This window comes from Camelus dromedarius, chromosome 6 (assembly GCF_036321535.1).
Source record: "Camelus dromedarius isolate mCamDro1 chromosome 6, mCamDro1.pat, whole genome shotgun sequence".
NCBI classification, from domain to species: Eukaryota; Metazoa; Chordata; class Mammalia; order Artiodactyla; family Camelidae; genus Camelus; species Camelus dromedarius.
In genome coordinates this window covers 67,343,864-67,368,447 of record NC_087441.1, presented here as the reverse complement: position 1 = coordinate 67,368,447, position 24,584 = coordinate 67,343,864, and the positions used below count along the sequence as shown (strand labels likewise).

At 36.0% G+C, this 24,584-nt stretch overlaps 1 long non-coding RNA gene across 1 annotated transcript in view; it reads right to left on the bottom strand.

Moving 5' to 3' along the window:
- Window positions 1-1,925: 1,925 nt before the first annotated feature.
- Window positions 1,926-24,584, bottom strand: part of LOC116154326 (uncharacterized) — a 236,851-nt gene continuing 214,192 nt past the window's right edge. Inside the window, exon 3 of the long non-coding RNA XR_004138147.2 lies at window positions 1,926-2,027. This is a non-coding gene — a long non-coding RNA (uncharacterized LOC116154326). The remainder of the gene's footprint in view (window positions 2,028-24,584) is intronic.

Below are 24,584 nucleotides of genomic sequence, written 5' to 3'. Positions count from 1 at the left end.
TTATTACAAGAAAAGGAAAGGAAAAGGTAAAAAAAAGAATATGAAAATGAATATATGTATACGTATGTATGACTGAAGAATTGTGCTGTACATCAGAAATTGACACAACATTATAAATTGACTATAACTCAAAACAAAACAGTAAAAGAAACGGAAAGGGGTTTGAGAATTTTTTTCATGTTTTCTGTAAATATTTACATACTTAACACCCAATACTATGTTCTAAGCCATTGACTTTTTTGGAATAAAATGAGATTGTAGGCCTCAAAAAATTTGATAAATGAGAAAAACGACATCTCACTTTTTCTGCCATTCAATCCAAATAAATTAGTAAATAAAATTAAGTTAATAAAAAATTTTAATGCAGTAGAATATTGAAACTATTTAATATTTCAATGTGACACATTATTTTTACCGTTAAGGAATAAAAAAAAATTATACCAAAATGTGTTGTATCTAAAGTTCATTTTAGTTTATTGTTTACATGCACTAGAATTCTGTCACATCCCTTACTGTTAGTGCTGGCATCTGAAAGTAACCTGTTCAGTAACTATGACTTTAGTAGTTTGAAACTGAATGAGGTACAGTAAAAACAAAAAAATTGTATTTGAATCGTTAGTCAATGAATTGTCATGTCGGCAAACAACGGCATTCACAAAGTACAACTGCCAATATAGCCGCTGAAATGAGCATGTTTCAGAGAATATCAGCTGTAAGTCAATCATCATCATAATAGTAAACAAGAAAAATAAAACCTTATCACGTTGAAATGCTTATTCCTGCAGAAAAGATAATACCCATTACATGATTGGATGTAAATATCTGATAGAGCCATTGCAATATTTATGTACAAGATAACAAAGTGTTTACTCACCTGTGCACGTATTATCAAAAATTCAAAAAATATAATAAAACAGTATGCTTAATTTTAAGTTAATTTATATAAAAAGTTAAACATAAACTAGATACTTTCAGAAAGTAAATTTCACATCTCAAATGAATTTCTTATTTCACTGAGGGATCACCATTGGTTTCCACTGACCAGCCTCTTTATTAGTGCATTTAAAATATAATAAACAAAAATTTGACTAATACTTTCAAAAAGTCTCTTTCCAAAATGGGCTTATCTGTATTCTATTTCTTATGTACAACCACAATTAAATGTGAAAATGGAGAATATGTTTTACTGAAACATTTTTTACTGCCTTATCCCAATCTATGTTTGTTAAGATTCTGTTACACTGCCAAGATGCCTCTTAATGCGTATTTCAAAATGGATACCAGAAGTTATATTAATAATCTTGTTAGATTATTAGATCTGTTTATACTTTGAAGATTATCCCATCACTCCAAAGTTCATGTAAACCTGTGTAATATATACCTCATATTTTAAAATCAGTGATTCAATGATAAACATCTTCATTTTCCTGATTTCCATTTTGCTAATTTTACTACCTAATTCAGCAACAGCGTTAACATTAAATATTTAACATAACCACTTTTTATAAAATCCTTCAGCTTAAAATAAACCTAATTTAAAATTCCAACTTCATCCTAGAGTGAATGTGTAAACCTGAGTTATTTTTAAAACTTTTTCTCAAATTCTAATTAGTTTCATTGTAGATACCAAGGGGACCGAGCTAAATTTCTTATATTTCTACTTTCCCCATTCTCCTTAGATACAATTCTGTCTCCCCTGAGATACTCCTACAAATGATATAGAGATGAGATAATAATAAATTTTCCTTCTATTCCCATAGGTAGTTATATTCTGACCCCACAGAAACAGGAGAGTTTTCACAGTAATTCTGAGTTTTTCCAAACTTCTTTTAAACTCTAAAAATAATGGTCAATAATAAACTCAGTGACTATGGTAGCCAACTTAATTTACCTAATCTTCAATAATCAACTTGATAAATGGTATTTTCAATATATTTAATGGTATAATTACGGTACCTTTTTCTTCATTTACAAGTCAGTGCTTTCAGTGAGCACTTGTATTTTTCTTTCCAAGATGCTTCATTACTCTACAAGTAAAAAAAAAAGGCTTCATTAGTGTATGAACTCCCTTTGAAATTTTTATTGCTTTTGCCATTACTCCTCTTAGTTATAGCTCCAAGTATGAAATTATCTACTCATCAATATATTAGGTAAAATTCAACCTAATTGGTGTATTGAGAATAATTCACTATTCTGTCCAACTAAATCATTGAAACCTCTGAACCAAAACACTGCAGTGTGAATGACAATACTGCAACCATATCAGTAAACAAAGAATGCTGAAACCAAGTCTTCAGTAGCTGCCACCACCCCAAAGTGAGGACAAGCCTGCAGCCCGGCCTCTGCAGCCACTCACAATGGTGCACTCTGTGCGGACTCAGAATAAGAAAGGACAGGATACTGGCCCTATATAGCTAGGTGCTTGTTAAAGGAATGAATTCAGTGAGCCCAAATGTTTGCTTCCTCCCATACATAGAAAAGCACTAAATTCTTTAACTTGAGATGCCTGGTTTTCTTTAGATAACAAGCAATCTTTTATTGTTCCAACTACCTGGTCTTTGTTGTAAAGCTCCTATATATCCTAGCTCCTCCCCTATCTCTTCAGAGCAGTCCCTCAGGGCCATCTGAGAGGCTGTCATCCTGGCTCAAGTCCTCCCGCCAAATAAAACATAACTCTTAACTTTTAGGCCGTGCATTTATTTCAGTCGACAAACCTTTTGAACACAAATAATAGTTAATTCTCTTGCTACAAAAGGACATTAAACACACTTTGCATTATAAACATACAATGGAAAGAATGTATCTGTAGAGAGAGCTAGGTGACTTTGGTTTACTTGATTTTTGTGAACATTAGTTTATCTTTAAATGGGGATAAATTGACTACCTCATGGGACTAGATAAAAATACACCCAGTGCCTGACACCGGATCATGTGTGGTAAATAAAAATGAAGGAGGAGGGAAAGGAGAGGATTATTATAACCAGTAGTTACTGTGTAAAGTCAGCGATGCCACTCCCTCCCTCCAACTCTCCCTCATTCACCCCCGTCATTAAATAACCTCACTCCTTCAAGTACAGCCCTTCTCTATATGTTATAGTGTTTCTCAAAACTAGAGGAATCTCTCCAGATTTGTAGCCTCTTAACTTAGCCTGATAGGTAATCAAGAATTGGCAGATTCTAAGATGTCCAAATGTTTTCATTTAGAAATGTCAGCCACATTAGAAGAATCAGGCTGGCTTCACCTCCTCCCCTCAGCTGATTTAGGCCTAGTACTTGGGATGTAATGATTGAAAATGACTGACAATAGGAGCCAAGCTCAGTTTCCCAGGAAAGGTCATGTTGACTATGTGTGTATAACAACTTATCTTCTTCAGCTTCCCCCTAAATTCAGAGAAGTAGGAGCTCCTTGTTTTGGAGAGTAAGTTCCCTCTATGCAAGCATTTTGGCTGCTGTGCTTTAGAAGGATGTTACGTTTAGGTGTTTAGACTACAGACATTTGCCTCGATAGACTCAAGTAGACACAAGCTCAGCCTTACAAGGCCCATTCTTCTCCATGCTTGTGGACATTATGCAGGCCTCAGTTCTTCTGGAAAACACTATGCCCTAAGTCAGATCCATTGGGAAACAGTCTGTGAGATATAGATTTTTGTTCAGGAAGTTTATTGAGCAAGACTCATAGGCCCAATGCCTGTGAAAAGCATGCAAGAAGCCAGCCTGAGCAAAGGGAGAGCTTAAATCTTGATGAACTTGCAGTAAAGGCCTCAGTTGAATGCACAGGGAGACGTGGACTAGCCTGGCCCTTTAGGGTCACCCAGAGCTGAGGTGCGACCTGGCCTTTGTGTGCCGCATCACTGCTCATTAGGTGTGAGTTGCTGCCTTGGGTGAGGCAGCTCCCTGTTGCTAGGGGCAATTGCTGACAAGGCACTCAGCCCTGAGCTGTTGGTAGCCAACACAACCAGGCAATTTGGAGAATGAGTGCTTCCTCCTAAAAGGAGGTACGGGTAAGTGCACTACAAAATTCACTGCCGTCATTTATGTTCAGTGCTTCTGAATAAAATATTTTATAGAAATTGGGGAGGGGGCACATATGTATTAAGATAACATAACCTTTGTCATAGCGACACTTCAGTAACCTAACTAGGTGAAAGTATAACAATTGCGAAGAAGACATTTTCTCCTTTATCCACACCACAAACTGTTCAGGGTTTCAGGGATCAACCTGCAAATATAACGACTGAAGGTCACAATCTTTGTATTCTTCAGCACTGAGTATAGTGGAGAGACATCAGACCACATACGTACAGTAAGAAGGCTGAGCATAGTGGGTCTGATAGTGAGTGAAACACTTGGGAAACAAGTCAGGCCAGAAGTGCCTAAAAAATTGCATTCTTCACTTCAGAAACCAATAAACCAAAAGACCATAGTATAAGCTGAGTCATATTTGGTACTTATGTTGGTAGCTGCTATCCTTGTTCAACATCTGCTTCTACACCAAAATTTCCCAAGGGACTCCTCCTGTATAGTGGTCCCTTTGGATGCTCAGTCACAGGAAGTTCCAGGTCAAATGTGATTGAGAAATGCATCATTCCGAAATCCCACTGAAGTTTTGCAGTGCTAGTTAGGACGTTAAAAATCCCAAGCAGTCAGTCAGATTAAGAAAGCAATCCCATTTACAATTACAAATAAAATAAATAAAATAAAATAAAATAAAATAAAATAAAATAAAATAAAATAAAATAAAATAAAATAAAATAAAATAAAATAAAATAAAATAAAAAAATAAAATAAAATAAAATAAAATAAAACACCTAGTAATAAATTTATCTAAGGAGGTGAAAGTCCTGTATACTGAACATTATATGATACTGTTGAAAGAAACAGAAGAAGACACAAAGATATGGAAAGATATTTCATGCTCATGGATTGGAAGAATTAACATTGTAAAAATGTTCATATTGCTTAAAGCAATTTATAGATTCAATGCAATCCTTATAAGAATCCCAATTTCTTTTTTTTTCACAGAAATAGAATCCAAAAAATCCTAAAATTTGTATGGAACCACAAAAGACCTATAATAGCCAAAACAGTCTTGAGAAAGAAGAACGAAACTGGAGGTATCATGAGCCCTGATTTCAAACTATACTACAGTAATCAGAACAGTATGGTACTGGCACGAAAAACAGACCCATCAATCAATGGAACCTATTAGAGAGATCCTTCAACTGCAGTTCAACTGCAAATCCTGAAGTGGCCCTGTAACTAGGCTCCGGCCCCTCTCAGCCAAGGATCAAGAACACTCCTGCAAACCAGGCACCCACTAGGAGACATGTCTGTCTGTGCCCCCAAAAGTGGGCCCGTTGACCTTGGTCTGACCATGGATTGTGAAGCAGCCCCGTAACATAGCTCCAACCCCTTCCAGGCATGGCCCAGGATTGGCGCTGTCCACGGAGACCCAGAGGAAGAGATGCCCATCTGTGCCCCTAGAAGTAACCCACTGGCCCTGTCCCATAGCAATGATGGCCAGGAGGCTTATGCAATAAAAAGAAATCCTCTTCTTTAATATTAAGTGGAGAGGACTACCAAATATTACCAACTACATAACTGTAACTGGATGGAGGGAAATGGGTACAGAGAAAATATACTAGAAAGAAATTTCATAAAATCAGAAATAATCTTAGGTTGCAATTATGAGATTATGAAAGTCATTTTTTCTATTATGCAAATAGTCTTTCAACATGTATATATGTTTCTAATAAAAATAAAACCTTGAAAAAGTGGAAAACTAAAGTACATAAATGCATGTAGTTTTAGTGATAGGAGATGGAACTTCTTTTTTTTTCCTGCTTTTGTTTTCTCAATTAGATAACAAAGGTATTAACTGATAGTGAGGAGGTGGAAGTGAAGTTGGAGATTTGAGGAAAGAGGAGAAAGTGTGAACTAATTATGAAGAAAAGTGTAAAGGTGAGTTAATTAGGGAAAAGTGGTAAGACTGCTGGGCAGCACTGAGGACCTCTTCATATTTAGTCATGAATTTAGGAGAGTCCATCTTAATGGAATAAGTGTTTTTCCCTGTCATGCTGAGCTGTTTGTGTGAAGAAACAGAGAACACCACTTGGAGACAGAGGCAGAGATTTTAGTGAGGCACCTACCAGCCTAGGAACACCAAAGACTGCCAGCCCTCACAAGCTAGGACAAAGGTATGGAACCAGTTCTCCCTCAGATTCGTCAGGAGGAACCAATTCTGCTGACATCTCGAACTTGGACTTCTGGCTTTCAGAAAATTAATCCCTGTTCTTTTAAGACACCCAGCCGTGACACTTTGCTATGGCAGCCTTAGAAAACTAGTACAAGTGGCAAGCAGAGACACCAGTGAATTCCTCATCGGTGGACTGGACGGTCCTCTGAAAGTATGTATTTTCATTTACTGGCATAAAATTTTGTCCATCAAAAGCTTACCCTCCATACACCCTGAATTATGCCCCAATCATCTTGAATGGTTACTTATAAATTCAAGTTTTCATTGTGTGCTTTCTCTTTCATATCTTTTCATAACAGTGTATTATAAAGCATCATTCTCTTCTCTGAAGTATCTCATGGCAAATACTTTTTAAATTCTTCTTACCCCAGTTGTTTGCTTCCTACCTTTAAATACATTTTCTATTCTTGATCAAACATTTCCTTACGTGACTTGTCAAAAAAACAAAATGATTCAATTTGTAAAAATTGTTAGCATGAATTTATATAAAAGCATTAAACATATGTGTGGCATTACTAATGTGATTTATATGTTATTAAAGTTACCAAGGCTAATAGTCTAATAGGGATAAAAAAAAAATTGTATTAATTCAAAGTGATACTCTAAAATCCAGACTGCAAATTCTAATTAGTATCTTGTGATTTTGCCACAGAATCACTGGCTTATAAAATTCCGATATCAACTTCATTTTGTTAACAATTCATGGAATAAATTTTCAGAAGCAGGATGTATAAATTCAGGCTGATAGATTCCCCCATTATTCTAGCAAATACATACAACACAAAAATCAACATGTGTGAAAGTCTCACTTAGCTGATAGACAACAATTTTCATGCTGTGAAAGGTATGACTGGCACTGCATCTAAAACTTGACTTTAATGATTGTGTCCTATATTTAAGTCATCAAATTAAAATTATAACAAATTATTATTTGATACAATGAAAAGAGCCCAACTTCTGATATGCTCTAAGGATTATATTTCGGTACTATTTTTAGTTTATAAATACTAAGATCTTTATTTTTTTCTGCAGGACTTTAGACCTATTTATTTTCTAAGAGACAATTTTGTAATAGTATTTTTTTAATTATTGAGTTAGTCAGTGAATTCTAACTTAATGATCTGGTTTTATCAAAGGATGAGAAAATTATCTTTAATTTCAATTATAATTAAGCACAAAATAATAACAAAATCTTTCTACATGAAGTGAATATTGATAACTTAATATGGTAATGAGTATTCATAATAAGACATCCCTATCCAGCTTCTATTAAAAAGGATTTTATGAGCATGGGGTGGGGGGTGGAGAGGACAAAGGATTAATTTTGAAGACTCATTATTTCACTGTAGAGCAGCCCTTGAGCAATATGAACTAATGACCAGTAAAATTACTCCTCTAGTGGTATCCTACAAGTGGATGTAACTGAAAACTAAATTCACCACTTTCTTTTATTAAGTTCTTCCTGAACACTTTGTCTTAAACACTGTTCTCGGTCTGTAATTAACAAAACAGACACTATTCTGAAAATTTGTCAACATATTCTATATTATACTTCTGAAAAAGACACAGCAGGGGGTCCACCAGGACTACTTTTCATTAATGGCTTGAATAATTGGCAGAGAGAGACTCTCCTCCCAAGGGGACAGTTTAAGACAGTGCATGTTCTTCTGCTTCAGTGGAGAGTGAAACTCCAAAATATTCTAATGACCTTTGAAGATTTTCTTCAACTTTATAATAATCTCCCAATAATTTTTACGAATAGTCTCTTATAAAAGACAGTTAATGTTACATCGTTTAATAGTTCATTGAAACTGTAATTTGAGCATTTAGTCTTACCTATATAAGACGTATGCCAACCTTCCGCCAAAATGCAATTCATTATAGCTCTTATTTAAGCAAATAAGTCTTTCTCTCCAAGCATATGCAGCTTCCCACGACCTTATTTCCACCCCCACTCCCCCAGATTTATTAAAGTATACTTGGTATACAAAAAAGCTGCACATGATTAATATGTACAATTTGGTGAGTCTGGGTATATGGTAACAACACTTGTGTTACTACAATCAGTGTAATAAACATATCCATCACCTCCAAGTTTCCTCTAAGTTTGTTTGTTTGCTTGTTTGTTTTGTTTTGGTAAGAACATTTAATATGATATATATCCTCTTAAAATTTTATGTGCACAATAACTTATTGTTAACTACGAGCACTATATTGTATAGCAGATCTCTGGAACTTACCCATCTTGTTTACTGTAACTTTATACCCATTGAACAACAATTCCCTTGTTCTTCTCCCCCATTCCTCTGGTAACCACCATTCTACTGTCTACTTCTATGTATTTGGCTATTTTAGATGCCTCATATAGGGGAAATCATTCAGTATTTGCTCTTCTGGAATGAATTTACTTCACTTAGCAAATGTCTTCCAGGTCCATCCATGTTATTATAAATGGTAGGATTTTCTTCTCTTTTAAGGCTGAGTAAATTCCATTTTCTTTATCTATGCATCTTGTCCATGGACATTTGGATTATTTCCATACCTTGGCTATTGTGAATAATGCTGTAATGAACATGGGAGTGCAGCTATCTCTTCAGGATCCTGACTTTAGTTCTTTCAGGTATGTACCCAGGAGTGGCATTGCTGAATCATATGGTAATTTTATTTTTAAGTTTTTAAGAACCTCCACACTGTTCTCCAAGTAGCTGCACCATTTTACGTTCTAACCAACACTGCCCACAAGTTCCCATTTCTCCATAACCTCATCAGCAGTTGTTTTAACAACAGCCATCCTAACAGGTGTGAGATGATAACCTCACCATGGTCTTGATTTGCATTTCCCTGATGTTTAGTGATGTTGAGCATTTTTTCAAATATCTATTGGCTTTGTATGTCTTCTTTGGAGAACTATGAATTTAAATATCTACTTAAACCCTTTTCATATTTTAAAAATCAGGTTGTTTTTGTTTTTTTGCTATTGAGTTGAAGGAGTTCCTTATATATTTTGGAAATTAATTGCTAATCAGTTATATGACTTGCAAATATTTCCTGCATTCTATAGATTGCCTTTTCATGTTACTATTTCTTTTGCCATGGAGAAGCCTACATTGGATGTAGTCTCTTTCATTTATTTTTGCTTTTGTTGCTTGTGCTTTTAGTGTCATGTCCAAGAAATCATCGCAAAGATCAATATCAATAGGTTTCCTCTGTTTTCTTCCAGGTTTTATGGTTTTAGGTTTTATGTGGAAGTCTTTAATCCATTTTGAGTTAATATTTCCTTAACCTTTAACTCTTGACCAGATCTTTCATCTGGACACTGAATAGAATTTCTTCCTTTGCCAGGGCAACTAAATTGGCATTTGCCAAAACACTGCAGAGCAGATACATAGAAATCTAATTTTTTCTTTATTTTCTCCTTGCTGTATTAACTGTAAATGTATTCTTGCTGTATTAATTAGTAAATATGCAGAATTAGAAGATAAATAACAGGAGATTAATTTTTTTTTTAATAAATAGCAAAATAAGGCCTTTGTCTTCAAGGTAGATTTAGATCTTTCATGAAACAGGCCTGGTAAATTTTCAAGCTATCAAGCCACCATACCTAGGTTCCAGGGTGAGAAAAATATGACATTTCCTACTCTCGTTTGTCCTCAAACTGATTTAAAAACATAGTGTGTGTACAGGACAAATATTCCACAGTTTTCTGTGACAATTTAACCAACCTTTAATTAACAAAAATATCAATTAGTCTAAATTTATATTTTCTTGTGCTTACTCCCATTAACTGAGAAATTTTATTGGTATATTCAATTAATCCTTGTACAAACAAATTATGTTAAATGTTGATTAGAGCAATGTCATACGGAAATAGGCAGAAATTCTAACTTTCATGAATTCTATTTGTAATACATCTTGGAAAGAGTTTAATGAGCTCAGCATGCTCTACTGAACCATATCATCATTGAAATTTGGTAGAATGGTGGTTTAGAATTTGAGTTAGAAAGTTTATATATTTTAAGCCAGTGGGCTATTTATGTGAAGCTTTTTCTTATTCCAGTTGCTAGATTATTTTTATATTCTAGGCACAACCTCGCATTTATGCTTCAGATAAAACCATGCTTTAAAGCTAATCTCAAAAATTTAGTTGTAGTTGTCATCTCACAACTCAGATAGTATTTTTATTGTCTAGGAGAGGAAGATTAATTTGTTGGTTGGGTAGAGGTTGAGAGAGCTGCATTTAAAAGCTCCAGCATTTAGATTATTTATGGGAGCAGTTAGAAACAAAACTGGCCATCAAAAATCTGTACCCATTGAGTATGTCATATCCGACACATCAGAAAGTATCCTTTTTATACTGGATGATTGTGAAGGAACCAAAATGGAGAAAGCCTGAATGAGTGCCCTCAGAAAAGCATGCTAATAGTGAGGGCAAAGAAGCAAAAAGAAAGTATGATGGCTGGATGCAAACTTGGATCTTTGTTTTGTAGTCATAGGAGAAAAATTTTAATTCTAGCTGCCCTAACCAGTGTAAGATTGAAAAATTTTCAATCTATAAGTCTAAAAGTTAAAAAAAAAAAGTAAGAGAGAGAGACAGAGAGAGAGAGAGACAGAGAGAGAGAGAGAAAAGAAAGAAAGAAAGAAAGAAAGAAAGAAAGAAAGAAAGAAAGAAAGAAAGAAAGAAAGAGAAAGAAAGAAAGAAAGAAAGAAAGAAAGAAAGAAAGAAAGAAAGAAAGAAAGAAAGAAAGAAAGAAAGAAAGAAAGAAAGAAAGAAAGAAAGAAAGGAAGGAAGGAAGGAAGGAAGGAAGGAAGGAAGGAAGGAAAGGAGGAAGGAAGGAAGGAAGGAAGGAAGGAAGGAAGGAAGGAAGGAAGGAAGGAAGGAAGGAAGGAAAAAGAGAGAAAAGGAAAGGAAAGGAGGAAAGAAGGAAAGGGGGAAGGAAGGAACCTGAAGTTTGGAGGAGTAATTCTGAAAGCCAAGGACCACACCTGGGACAGGGCTGGCATTCAGAAAGAGTTCCTCATGTCCTTCTCTGTGCCCAGGTCCCAGGACCTTGATAGGTGAGTTGATGGGTGGGATTGATTAGACATACAACATGGAGGGTTGAAGGCAGGCACAGGTCACTAGACTTAGATAAATGATCATCTTCATCAACCCATAATCAATATCAGAAAGAGAAAGATCTCTATAAGGTACAATCCCTTTATTTGTACTTCTGACAACTCTGTTTTTCTTGCCTAAGGATAACTAAACAATATAACAAAAGTGATAACCTAAATTATAACCTGAATAAAAATACAGCAGAAAGGCTTTGGAAAATGAGACCCACTAAGAATGTTTTACAAGAAAAGGAGACCTGTAGGTGTTAAAGAAGACTTGGAGTTACCTGGGAGAAAAGGCATGTAAGACAAGCTTCACACAAACACCCATTGCCTTTTAAGGAAAAATGAAGCCCTGAGTGACCCATCGCCAGAGTCATTTAAAAAGAAGCCTCAAACACAGCATTCGTTCTAGCCAAAAACTATGGAAAGTGCCATCTGTTTTGCATTTGTTTTCATCTCTGGGACCAAATTCTGGACTGCTGACTCTAACTTCAGTTAGAGTTTTAGTTTTTCATGTCTGAAAGACTCCCTGGTTGGCTTTTTGTATCTTAGCTTTCCTGTACAATCTTAGCTCTGGTTCCTTCATTTTTCACTTCACTGGTTGCCTTGGCTGAGAAGTTTCCAATTCAACCCTCAGGCGTAAGAAACCCCAGCTTCAGTGGATCTGGCTCCCAGCCCCCGACAAAGGGAAGGAACAGATCAGAGGTTTTAACAATACATTCGAGAGAAGGTAATGTGAGAGATACATGCATTTAGGAAGAAGAGAATTCAAAGGGATTCCATCTTCACCTACTCAGCTACCAATAGGGTGATCGTATAGCCAATCACCCAAGCTGGGACATTCTTGACAATAAAAAGAAGTACTAACTAAACAGGTTCCCAGACAGGATGTATAAACAGAAACTTCTAGGACAAACTGGGACATATGGTCACTCTAGCTCTAAATGCATTCTAAGGCCACACCAATGATTCCAGAAAGAAAAACCAAGTTGGTGGGAAGGACTGCAAAAATAATCCACTGTCATTGCCAAGGATTTACATAAATTTTAATATAATCTTGGGCATTAAAATTCCTTGGTGGTTTGGTCTCAAAATGTTTGCAAAGGAGAAGCATACAACTGCCCAATGGTTAGGGCTTAAGCTAAGAGAAATGTAATAAATTCCAAGAATGGAATCCAAGTCACACGAGAGATAGAGATCTTTGAGACATGAATTCAACCACAGATTATACATTATAAAAATACATTTTTATAATGCTATAAGCATACCCCGCATTAATCCATATGCTTCATATAATAAAACATAAATGAAAATTTGCTTTTAGAAGTTCTGAGTGGCAATATTGAAAGTGGAAGACTAATGATATTTCAAAATTTCTCCTTCACTAGTTTTAAATTACTGATGGCTGTGTATACTGGCAGGGTAGACAAATCATGTTTCCTGTGAGCCAGATGTTGAAGTAATGTAGAAAAATGGGTATGTCAGTTTTAATTCCTAACGCTACAGTAACGAGAGGAACTGGCTTCTCGTGATTTAAGCCTCCTGCCCTTCCTGCTGATGCCAGAATACCAGCAGATTGTTTTTCAGCTTTCTTATGACATTCAGCTAAACCTAAAAACTAGATTATAACACTCCTAAAAGAAAGGCATTTCACATTTTGTCCAAATGGTTTTGTTTTTACATCGTTCCCCTAAAATAAAGCACATATTTAGTGAAACTTAATCTTCATCATATAAGCCACATGATATCATTGCATAATTAAAGATATATGGCAGGTGGAACTTCCTCTTATTCCTTGTCCCCGGGAATGTAATTTTGGTGTGTCTAAAGTACAGAAATTTTCCTCCCACCTGACAGTCAGGCTCATTTTTGCTTCCTACATTGAGAGTTCATTTTGGGCATCACTGTTTACGTCCCTGACTGTCCTTCCCCATGTAGTAACTAGAGAGAGAATGCAATGTCATTTAAGTAAATCTAAAGAGCACACAAAGGGGCCACATTAAGCAAACAGTGGGTATTCAGCACTGAGTTCCTGCAGCCTCTCTGATATTCTCCTAGTGGCTCGTTTGACAAGCTAGAATCATCATTAACCATTCTCTCTCCTTTTATACCTAATGAGTGTCCAAGTCTCTTTGAAATGGTATTAAAACGTGCTTTCTGTCATTTCTCCCCCTCTATTACTGAAATCCTCCTTGTTTTAAATCATGTCACGGAAGGGTTTTGTAAATGAAGGTATCCTGTTTTCATTCTTGAGAGGAAACAGCATACCTTTGGACAGGCACCTGCTCAAATATGGGCTCTATTTGGACTTCTGACCTCTGAAGTTGCTCCATGATTATAAGCAATGGAATGAGTGTTTCTTTGACTTATCTGGATTTGAGAAAAAAGAGGAAGAAAAGAGTGGAAGGGAGGAGGGAGTTAAGGAAGGATTACCCTGACATGTGCAGTAACAATTTTGTCCCCATTTCCAGAGGCCACTGGAGGTGGTCTTCAGTCCATAGAACTCCTTGCTCATTTATAATCTAACACAGACATCTAGTAGAATAGAGTAACTCTGGAAATAATTCATAATGGAGTCTGAAATTGTTTGTTTTGATTTTTTTCTTCTGTGCTTTCCAAGTGATTATATTTTGTCAATTGAACTACAGTGTTTGTGAAAGGCACCAAGTAACAACTCTAACAAGGCATTATTTATGCAAGACTGTGGAAATCTTTTATACATGTGCAATACTTCTCTTGAATACTGTGAGCTGTCTCATTTTACATTCATAAGTCAATAAATACTTGTTGGTCACTTGCTTTGGGTGAGATGCTACATTTGACACTATGCAGGCAGTGATAAATGATACAGACATGAATCTTGAGTCTAGTGAGGGGAAGAGTTCATAGTACCTAAATATGTAAATTATTATGTGAGTACAAACTAAGAAGAATGCCAAATGTCAAATTAGTAAGGGAGAATGGACAGAGGCGACTTTGAGGATGCAGCATTTAAAGTGAGACTGGAGTGATGAGAAGCTGTGTGAGGATTTGCAGGGAGAGCACTCCCAGCAAAAAGAGCAGTTCTGTGCTGCTGCTAAGATAGGAAAGGTCATGTGTGATGAACTGCAGCGAGGTCAATCACACTTCTGCACAGCGAGCAAGGTGGGCAAGAGAGCTGAAGTTGAGGAGATTGTCAGGGAGCTATTACCCAGGGTCTTTGGGTCCTCCCAAAGGTTGGATATTGTTCACAGTACAATGGTAAGCCATGGAGGCTTTTACAGAGAAATATGATCTGATTTCAATTTCAAAATATCACCTAGGCTGCTGTTTGGAAAACAGACTGGAGAGAGTTACAAGTAGGAGGCCAACTGGGAGACTATTTGAATGTTCCTTATGACAATAGACATTTACTTAGCTTGTGTGGTGGCAGAGGTAGAGGGAGATTGCTAGTACTGAGGAAGAATCAAGGAAGATTCTCTGGTTTCTCACTTAAATAACACAATGGATGATAGCATTGAATCCTAAAATAAGTAATATTGGAGTAGATGTCTGGGGGAGGGTGTGGAAAGATCAGAGTTTAATCTCAGGTACTTACATGTGAAGTGGTTTTGACATCGAGTGAATCTGACAAACTCTAAGCTGACCTCATAAACAGAAGTCTGTACTAAATTACTACTGTACTGCACTAATTTAGGACACATTAGCATATGAATATTACTTTAAAGAAATGGGGTTAGACAAGACTGACCAGGGAGACTATACATAGAATACATAGCAGCTCAAAAAACTAAGCACCGAGGAACTAAGCAACAAAGAACGCTAACACTTAGACATCAGATGAGGGAAGACAAGCTGGAAAAAAGATGCAAAAGGAGTTTTCAGAGAGAGAAAAAGAAAACCAAAAGAAAAGGTATGTGTTTCAAGGAGAATGGAAGGTGAAATGTATCAAATGCCGCTAAACAGTCCAGAAAGGTAAGGATAGCATGACTTCCTTCATATGTGGAATCCAAAAGAAACAAAACAAAACACACACACACACAAAAAAAAAAAATCAAAAGAACAAACAGAACAAAAACAAACTCATAGACATAAAGAACACATTGGTGGTTATCAGAGGGGAAGGTGGTTGGAGGTGGGCAAAGTACGGAAAAAGGGTCAAGGGCATGGTGCTGGATGGTAACTAGACTTTTGGTGATGCTCACAGATGTCAGAGCACAATGTTGCATTGCAACTGACTATACTTCAATAAAAAAAAAGTAATTAAATAGATAAATAAATTTAAAGGAAAAAGGAAGTTAAGGGCATAAGAGGTTTTTTTTTTTTTTTTGAATTTGATAACAGGGAGTTAGTGTGTAACCATGACAGAAGCACTTTTAGAGGAATGATGGTGACAGAAGCCAGAAGGAGGTGAGTTGAGAAGTAAATGCAGGTTGGCAACTTAGAAACAGATGAGTAGACCATCCTTTAAAGAAGCTTGACTATGAAACTGACTAGAGAAATGGGGTGGAGAAATGGAGAAAAGAGCTGGAGGGGGCTGGAGGGGGAGACATCCTTCTTTAAGATGGTAGGTATTGATCATACATGTATATTGGAAAATAATCCAGTAGAGAAAATGTGATAATGCAAAAGTGAGAGGAAATACAACCAAGAGAAAAGTCTTTTTGAGGGCAGAACTGGACCAGACTGACCCAGGACAGAAACGCAAGGGCTGATCTTGGGTAGGAAGAAGGAATTCCCTGTGTTTAGAGGAGGAGAAAGGGACTGGAGGCATCATTACATTTGTGGGTCTCCTGACAGAATGCCTCTGGAGGTCCCTTTGGATGCTTACTGCTTTCCTAAAGACAATGAAATAGTCACCTCCTGAGATGGGAGAGAGTGAGGGCGCATGTGAGGAGCAAAGAAAGGATGAAAAATCACCTTGAAAACCAATAAAGATTGGTCTTTCAACAACAAAATAAATAAACTAAAAATTCAATGAACTATCCCTGCCCACCCCCCATTGCTGTTTTGAGAAGAAAATAGGTTTAAAAAGTACCCACGGAAAATCCAGAATGAAGTAAAAGATTTTTGTTCAAAACCAATTAAGGAGTGCAAGGAGTCTTGCTCTGTGCCTACAGTAAGAACTAGGACATCCATAATCCTTAGTCCCTTAGTGAGAGTCGGTATCTACCTTAAAGGGCCACAGTGAGAATGGAACTGGTATTCATCAAATTATTCATATTTTATTAATTTTAATGTAATTTGAAATTCAATGTTCAGGTCATTTTTGATTCAGGAATTTAATTTTAAAGCGGTTAATCTTTTCCAACTTGTTTATTTTTATATCAATTTTGTATCATTGAATATTGTGACCAGAGACAATGACTGGCAAAAGTCCTACTTTTGGGAATTTATCATGAGGTTTTTGTGACATAGTACTTGATAATTTCTTTTGTTTGTTTGTTTAGGGGGTGGTAATCAAGTTTGTTTGTTTGTTTGTTTAATGGAAGTACTGGGGATTAAACCTAGGACCTTGTGCATGCTAAGCACACGCTCAACCACTGAGCTATACTCTCCTCCCTGATAATTTTAGTAAATGTTCTATTTGCCAAAGATCCAGTGTAAACCATGGATAAGAAACATGTTTTTGTGCACGAGATACTAAATGTGTATATCAAATAAATTAAGAGCAGAAGATTGTTGCTCCTAGAAAAGGCCACTAAGGATGTAAATATGATAATTGGGTTTGTGACAGAAAGATCAGCTTAAAAGAACAGAAAAAGACAGAGACAAATAAGCAGAGATCAAAGCAGCACCTAAGATCTTAGCATGTAAATCCAGAAGCCTATAATCAGCAAACACAAACAAGCAGCACGCAGGCATTTCAGAGACTGGGCTCGGGAATCAAGGATTCTCCCGGTGGGAAAATTGTATTTCAGAGACAGGCAACCCAGTTGCCAAAATTATAGTTTAAGCCAGCACAGCCCCAAGCAGAAAGACATACTCGATTCTGATTTAGTAGCTGGAAGCTTCTGACATCTTCCCCATTTATATCACAATTGTTCCCAGAAAAGGTAGCAGAAATAACATGATCTTATCCTCACTTCTTTGCTTGAAACTATTTTTTAACATTTTTATCTTCAAAAAGTATTGTTATGTTTACTTCAATTTCAATATTTTCAGCATGTTCTTTCCCATATATATGCAGCATAAGATTTGATTGCAAACCTGTTTAACAGAAGAATTGTTAATCTTGAATTGTACTTTTGAACTATGAGAGAAGAAAATAAGGACAGGAAAAACTGTTCAGTCACCATAGGCAGGGAACACTGTTAAATGAAACACCCAAAGAATAGGCTATAGCAACAAGCAGCTCCAAAGTATGTGGTCTTAGGTCCAGACAGACCTAGACTGCAATACCATTCTGCTGCTTTGGATGTTCTTCTCTACCCAGAAATCTATGCGTATTTGGATATGAGGGGACCATTGCTGTGGCACAAATGATGAAAACATACTTCCTGCCCCTCTTCCATACACAACATTGAAAACTCATTCAATTATGCCCCTATTGAATGGTTTCTTAGTTCAACATATCGGCCTCTACTTAAAGCCACAGAACTTATAAACAGCCTTCAGTAGTACAGTGGTCTTCAATCTGCTCAACATAATGCTGAAGAACCCAGAGTGGGATTTTCCAGCCTTGGAGTTAATTGCATATAATGGGGGACTGTCCTGTGCCTTATAGAATGTTGAGCAGCATCCCTGGCCTCTAGTCTCTAATTAACACCACACCACCACTTGTGACAACCAGAAACGTCTTCAGACGTTGTAAAATCCGCCTGGGTGCTATAAAATCACCCATGCTTGAGAATCCCCATCCTACAGAGAGAACAGAAAAGACTATTCAGTTCTCCTTCATTGATGGAGAATTAAGACTGCGCTTTTGTGAAGTGGACACTTTTGAGATATATTTTTCAGTAGTCATATGCATAGTTAGTCTCACTCAGAGAAGACACATTCTTTTATTTTTCCATACATATTAATAAGGAAATTAAAACATACCCGGAATTTAAGATAGTACAACAAATAGCCAAAATAAGTTAATTTTTTTGTAAAGAAATCATAGAACACCCAGACCAAATACTTTAGTAAGTTAAACTTAACCAAAACTTTAATTTCATATGTTCATCTATTAAAGTTTTTTGAAATTCTTTCTAATTTCAGAATTTGGGAGAAATATTTATGCTTCTTTGAACAACGTGAGATACTCCTTGATGCCATGTCAGCATTGTAGGAAACTGGTATCTCCCTTTTCCCACAATTCCTGTAGTGGACAGGATGAAGGATCCAATTGTGGCCTCCAGAAAAGACATTTGTCTGCAATGAATACATAACTTGAGGAGATTTAGGAAGAATAGACAACCAATTCAATCCATTCACGACTCCAGCTAACCTTTCTTAACACTGCAGTTAATGTCAACATGTCAACGAGATGCAAACGTCAAATGAGAACAAACGAGTTGTAGTTCATTGATGTTGAAAATTCACCTAAAGCTGATGAAATTTCAATCACAAATTGTGCTGTAATTTGGCATTTTAAAAAGCAGGAAATAAATCAGTAAAATTATTTTACTGTCTCTAGTAAGTAAAACAACAGAACTTTAAGTACTACAGTTGGACAAGAAAGTCTTAGAAGGGAAGCCATTTGTTAAAGTAAAGATTAAGTTAATTACATTGAGAAATAGAACTGAGAGGCTAAAAGAAACATAACAAACAATTGATGGTAATGGCATAGTGATATCCAGTATTGCATGCTTGTGACTTTCTGCACAAAACTAATTCTCTTAAGAGGTGATTCAATCTAACAATCTTTCAAACAAGATAAATTCTTCCCTGAAGAATTGAAAAAGGTATTTAGAGGGGTTTTTATAACACATCTTAATCTTTAGATGAATCGTGTTTTCTTCTCTCTACAGGGTGTTATTACTTTTAATTCAGAAATCTTCAGTAAATGATCACAGCTAGTCCATCATCTCTCATAATGTCAGTGTCAAGTCTGATGTGCGAATGGATTAATAACAAGCTGAAAAGAGGATATGTCAGAAGAACTCTTGCTAACTTGAGAATTACTTTCTGGATTTACCATAATGTGACAACTCATAGGTAGCTTTGGCAGGTGTTTTTTATGCTAGGTGTGGATAGCTGAATTGTAATAGTAAGTTAATTGTATTTACATTATTTTAGTATTTCATGAAGGAACACATCATATTTTTTAATGTAAACTTTAATCAAAATGAAATTTTTAGATACTTCTTGACAATGCATTTCTCTTTCTAAAGATATCAATTTCTTGAGATAATGCAAAGATCTCAAATAAATGATAAAATGATACTCAGGGTTTGCTAATATATTTCAGGAGATAATCTAAAGGGAGAAAATTTCAAAAATATATCAGGACAAAAAATGTATCAGTACTAGATATAAGTGAAACAGGAGAATAAAAAGGTTGATATGGAAGCAATATAAAATTCAATTGGGATTTTTCTACTGGTGGATAAGGACATATCTGTGATTTTTATTATGTTCAGTGGCAGCTCAGAATATAACATCTTTAAAAACTGTCTCCATTGGCATTTCACAAATGTAACGTGTATCTTAAGATCAGGGGCATAGATTTGATATTATGGTAATTGAGAGATTAGGAAGAAACAGATGGAAGCAGACAATGAAACAGAATAAATTAAAGTCCAGCAAAATAGAATGGTCTAATACTCTGTTAAAAACATGTTTTATCTTACTGAATAAAAAAATAGAACTGAGCTGATAATATTAACAAAATAGAATGTTTAACAGTGAGATCACCACCTTGAAAAGCAAGGCTGGATAGTACAGATACAGTCAGGAAACCTACCTGAATCGGATCAAGCTAAGCCCTGGGAGATGTGTAAGTGGTTAAAACATTAGAGAGAGAGAGAGAGAGGAGGAAGAGGAAAGAAAGGAAGGAAGAAAGGGAGGGAGGGAGGAAGGAAGGAAAAGAAAAAAGCTCTGAGCTATGAAGGGAAAAACTGCCTTGTCCCATCCATGTCTCCCATATAGAAACATTCTCCTAATAATCCAGGAAATGTAATCTCATTTAAACATATGAAAAAAATAACAAGATTATAATCAAAACCCATATAAGATATAAAATTAAAGATGAAAAAATCCAAATTATCTCCTGGCAGATAATGAAAAACACTAAGAAAATATGACTACAAAGAAAATGAAAGTAGCATATTATTGCAGGCAGGAATTAAAAATTAAGAAAATTATCAAGGCTCTGAAAGAACAACATAAATCAAAATTATAACACCTCAGATAAAATGACTAGACAACAGAAGGCTATAAAATTTTTAGAAAGCTAACAGAAGTCATGAATAAAAGAGAAGAAAATGAAAAAAATGGAAATAAAGCTAAAATTGAAGAAACACAAGAATATATGAATATAAAACAAAGTATGAAAGAGGAGGAAGGAAAAAGAAGTGACTCATGAAAGAAACAGAAATAAAGATTTAAAAATATTAAAGAAAGCAGAAGATAAAGAGAACACACAAAGAAAGCTCATTCGGATGTAACTGAAACATCTAAAGAAGAAAAATAAAACAATTGAACAAAACAAAACTTTTAAGTACAATATAGAATTTTTTGCGGGGGAACCTTGTATCTACATACTGAATAGGTACATTGAGCACGTGAAAAACATGGCCCAGAGTAATCAACACCAACCCATATCTAGTAAAGCTACCACTGCACTTTAAAGATGGGGGGGGGTGGAAATTGAGGACACTCAGACAAATGCACTAAATTACCAATATGAGAGAAAAAATGTTAGGTTGGTCTCAGATTTTTCCATACTATTTTATAACCACAGAAAGTAGAGCATATCTCTAAATTTGACCCAATCTCACACCTTCCCTCTCTCTAAACACTTCCCTTATGTTCAGAGTTCAAGATAGGTTATCAGCAAAATCTCTACCTTGAACCTCTTCTGAAAGTTCCCTCCACCTTCATGCTCCAGTGGAAACTTGACTATTCCCTGACATCACTGCTTCTCCTCAATCCTGAAATGGAGCTTGTCTTCTGTCCCAGCCCTTTATCGTGTAGGAATGGGTGTCTTGCTTACTCCTCATGGCTGCTTCTACACCATTAAATTTCTCACTAGGCTCCCATGAAGCTCATTCCATCAGTCTAAACCACCGCATGGTGAGCTAGATATTAGACCCCTAAAATATGCAGGTCCTAATCCCTGGAAACTGTGAGTGTTATGTTACATGGTGAAGACTTTGCAGGTGTCATTAAGTTAAAGATCTTCTGTGGGGAGAGTATCCTGGATTATTCAGGTCAGGTATACCTTAAATGTAATAACGAGTGTCCTTATAAGAGGAAGACAGAGAGAGATTTAAGAAAAGAAGAGGAGGAAGTATTGTGACAACAGCAGCAGAGATCTGAGTGATATGCTTTGAAGATGGAAGGGGACACAAGGCAAGGAATACAGGAAGCCACTAAAAGCTGAAAAAGACCAGGAAACAGATCCTTCCCTTCATTCAGAGCCTCCACAAGGAACCAGTCCTGTTGACACCTTGACATTAGCCTAGTGATTTTGCAATTCTGACTTCCAGAACAGTAAGTCTGTGGTACTTCTTTACAGCAGCAATAGGAAACTAATACACCCTACTTAGACGTAGTCATCTACAGACGTCCAGGACACCCAGTCTCACCTCATTCCTAGGAGACTTAGCATCTAGCTTACTATCTTACCCACTGACACTCTGCTTCTAATGATTTTTGTGATTTCAATATCCAGAGATGCTAAGATATTTCACTGACACTGTCCAAATCTTGGCCTCTTAATTCCTTGCCCACTTTATCCCCAATAATTCTGCCTTTATGCTATCTCAGCAAATAACTCATCATTCCCTGTCATTACCAGTAACTGGACCTCTCTGACCATCCATAATCTTAATTTCTAGGATCTAAATCATTTACTGACTTCTATCGTTCTACCATCTGTCATTCTATCTTTCTTTCTATCTTTCCATCTCATTCTGTGCTCCCTCCTCAACAATCCTTTGATCCACAGAAACTTTTGGTCTATTGACCCTACCTGTGTTTCCTGCTGCCCCTTATCTCATGTTTTCCATTCCTCCTCACCTGGCTGAGATTCCAAGGACTCACATTGTAATTAGTTTCCCACATACTCTCTCGATTCCCTGGCCACATTCTCCCTGAACCACACTTTCCTGGTGAAATTCTTACCCCAGTGAAATCAAATCTCTGACCAGTCCACAGTCTTGACTGGCATATATGCAGCTGAATAAAGCTGGAGAAGAGACACAAAACTTTGCTGACTGCTCTCAATTTAAATTCACAACCACTATCCCCCTTTAGGGTTGCAATTTCATTTCCTTTTACTTTAATTGCCTATTTTCCTATATGTCTATTTGCATTCACTGAAATGAGAATCCTATGAGAGCAGAAGATTTGTCTGTTTTGCTTTCCAATGTATCCACAGAAATTAAAATAGTGTCTGGTACACAATAGACATATTTATAATTTGTTGAATGAATAAATTAATTTCACATCTCCTTTCCTTTCAAACTCCAACAATTCTACTTGCCTAATTTTCAGGTGATGATTTTTGCTTATTTTACCAAGAAAATAAAAGCAATCAGAAGAGAAGGCTCAAATAAATATAAATTATTTTTTACAAATTGTTTTAATAATGGTGTAAAGACAATTTAATGGGGAAATGGGAGTTTTTTAAACAACTGGTGCTGGAAAAATTAGGCATGAATATGTCCAAAAAAGAAAAAAAAATTAACTTAAACCTCACACCATATAAAAAAAAAAACAAAAAACAAAATGGATCAGAGATCTAATGAAAACACAAAACAAAAAACTTCTAGAAGAAAATATAGGAGAAAAGTATTTTGACATTGGGTTAAACAAAGATTTCTTAGATATAGCACCAAAAGCATAGTCCATGAAGGAAAAAAATCAATAAATTGGACTTCATCAAAATTAAAAATGTTTGCTTTGTGAAGATTTTGTAAGAGTGAAAAGACAAGTCACAGACAGGGAGAAAATATTTTCAAAACGTATTTCTGACAAAGGACTTGTATCCAGAATATATAAAGGACTTTTAAAACTCAATATTATTTTCTTTTGTGAAGCAATCCATTTTTTTAAATGAGCAAAAAAACTAAACAGACATTTTACCAAAGAAGATGTGCATATAACAAGCATATTAAAAAATGTTTACCATTATTAGGCATTAGACAAATACAATTTAAAACACAATGAGAAATCACTGCATACCTATTAGAATGACAAAAAATTCTAACAATGCCAAACACAGATGAGAATATGGAGCAACTGAAAGGTTCATATCTTGTTGGTTTTACTTTGGAAAACAAGTTGGCAGTTTTTTATTAAGTTAAACATACATCCACCATAAGGCCCAGAAATCCTATGCTTAAGTACAAAAAGTAGGACAACCTACATGTCCTTCAGCTAGTGAAAGGATACACAAACTGTGGTACATTCATACCATGTAACACTACTCAGCAATAAAAAGGGACAAACGATTGATACACATTACAATGTGACTGCAACTCCCATGCATTTTTCAAAGTGTTAAGTAGTTGGATCCAAAAGGCTGCAAATTATATGATTCCATTTTTATGACATCTTGGAAAACTGGATTAAAGAACAGATCAGTGATTGTCAGGGACTGGAAATAGGAGAGGTGACTACAAGGGGGCAGTACAAGAGAATTTTTGGAGTGTATCAGGATGGTAATGATATACACAAGACTTTATGCATTTGTTAAAGTCTTTGAACTGTATATCACAAGGAGTGAATTTTAATGTGTGCAAATTTTAAAATAAAAGAAAACGAAAAAATATTATATCACACTTCCACCACCAAACTCAATCACTTACCCACACTTGTACCCATATATCCTGCCTTCTCTATGTTAAAATGGATGATCCCTTTTCTTCCTGCTTCACTAGTTGAGCAGGGTCAGCTCATCTCAACTTCTCTTGCCCTTGCACTGAGATTTACAGCCCTGGCTCCCCTGATTCTCAGATCTTCAGACAAATTGAATTACATCGCTGGCTTTCCTGGGTCTCCAGCTTATACACGGCAGGTTGTGAGACTTCTGTCTCTATGAGGATGCTGCAAAATGACTTTGAGGTTTCGACAACAAGGGGCAGAGGAGTGATAT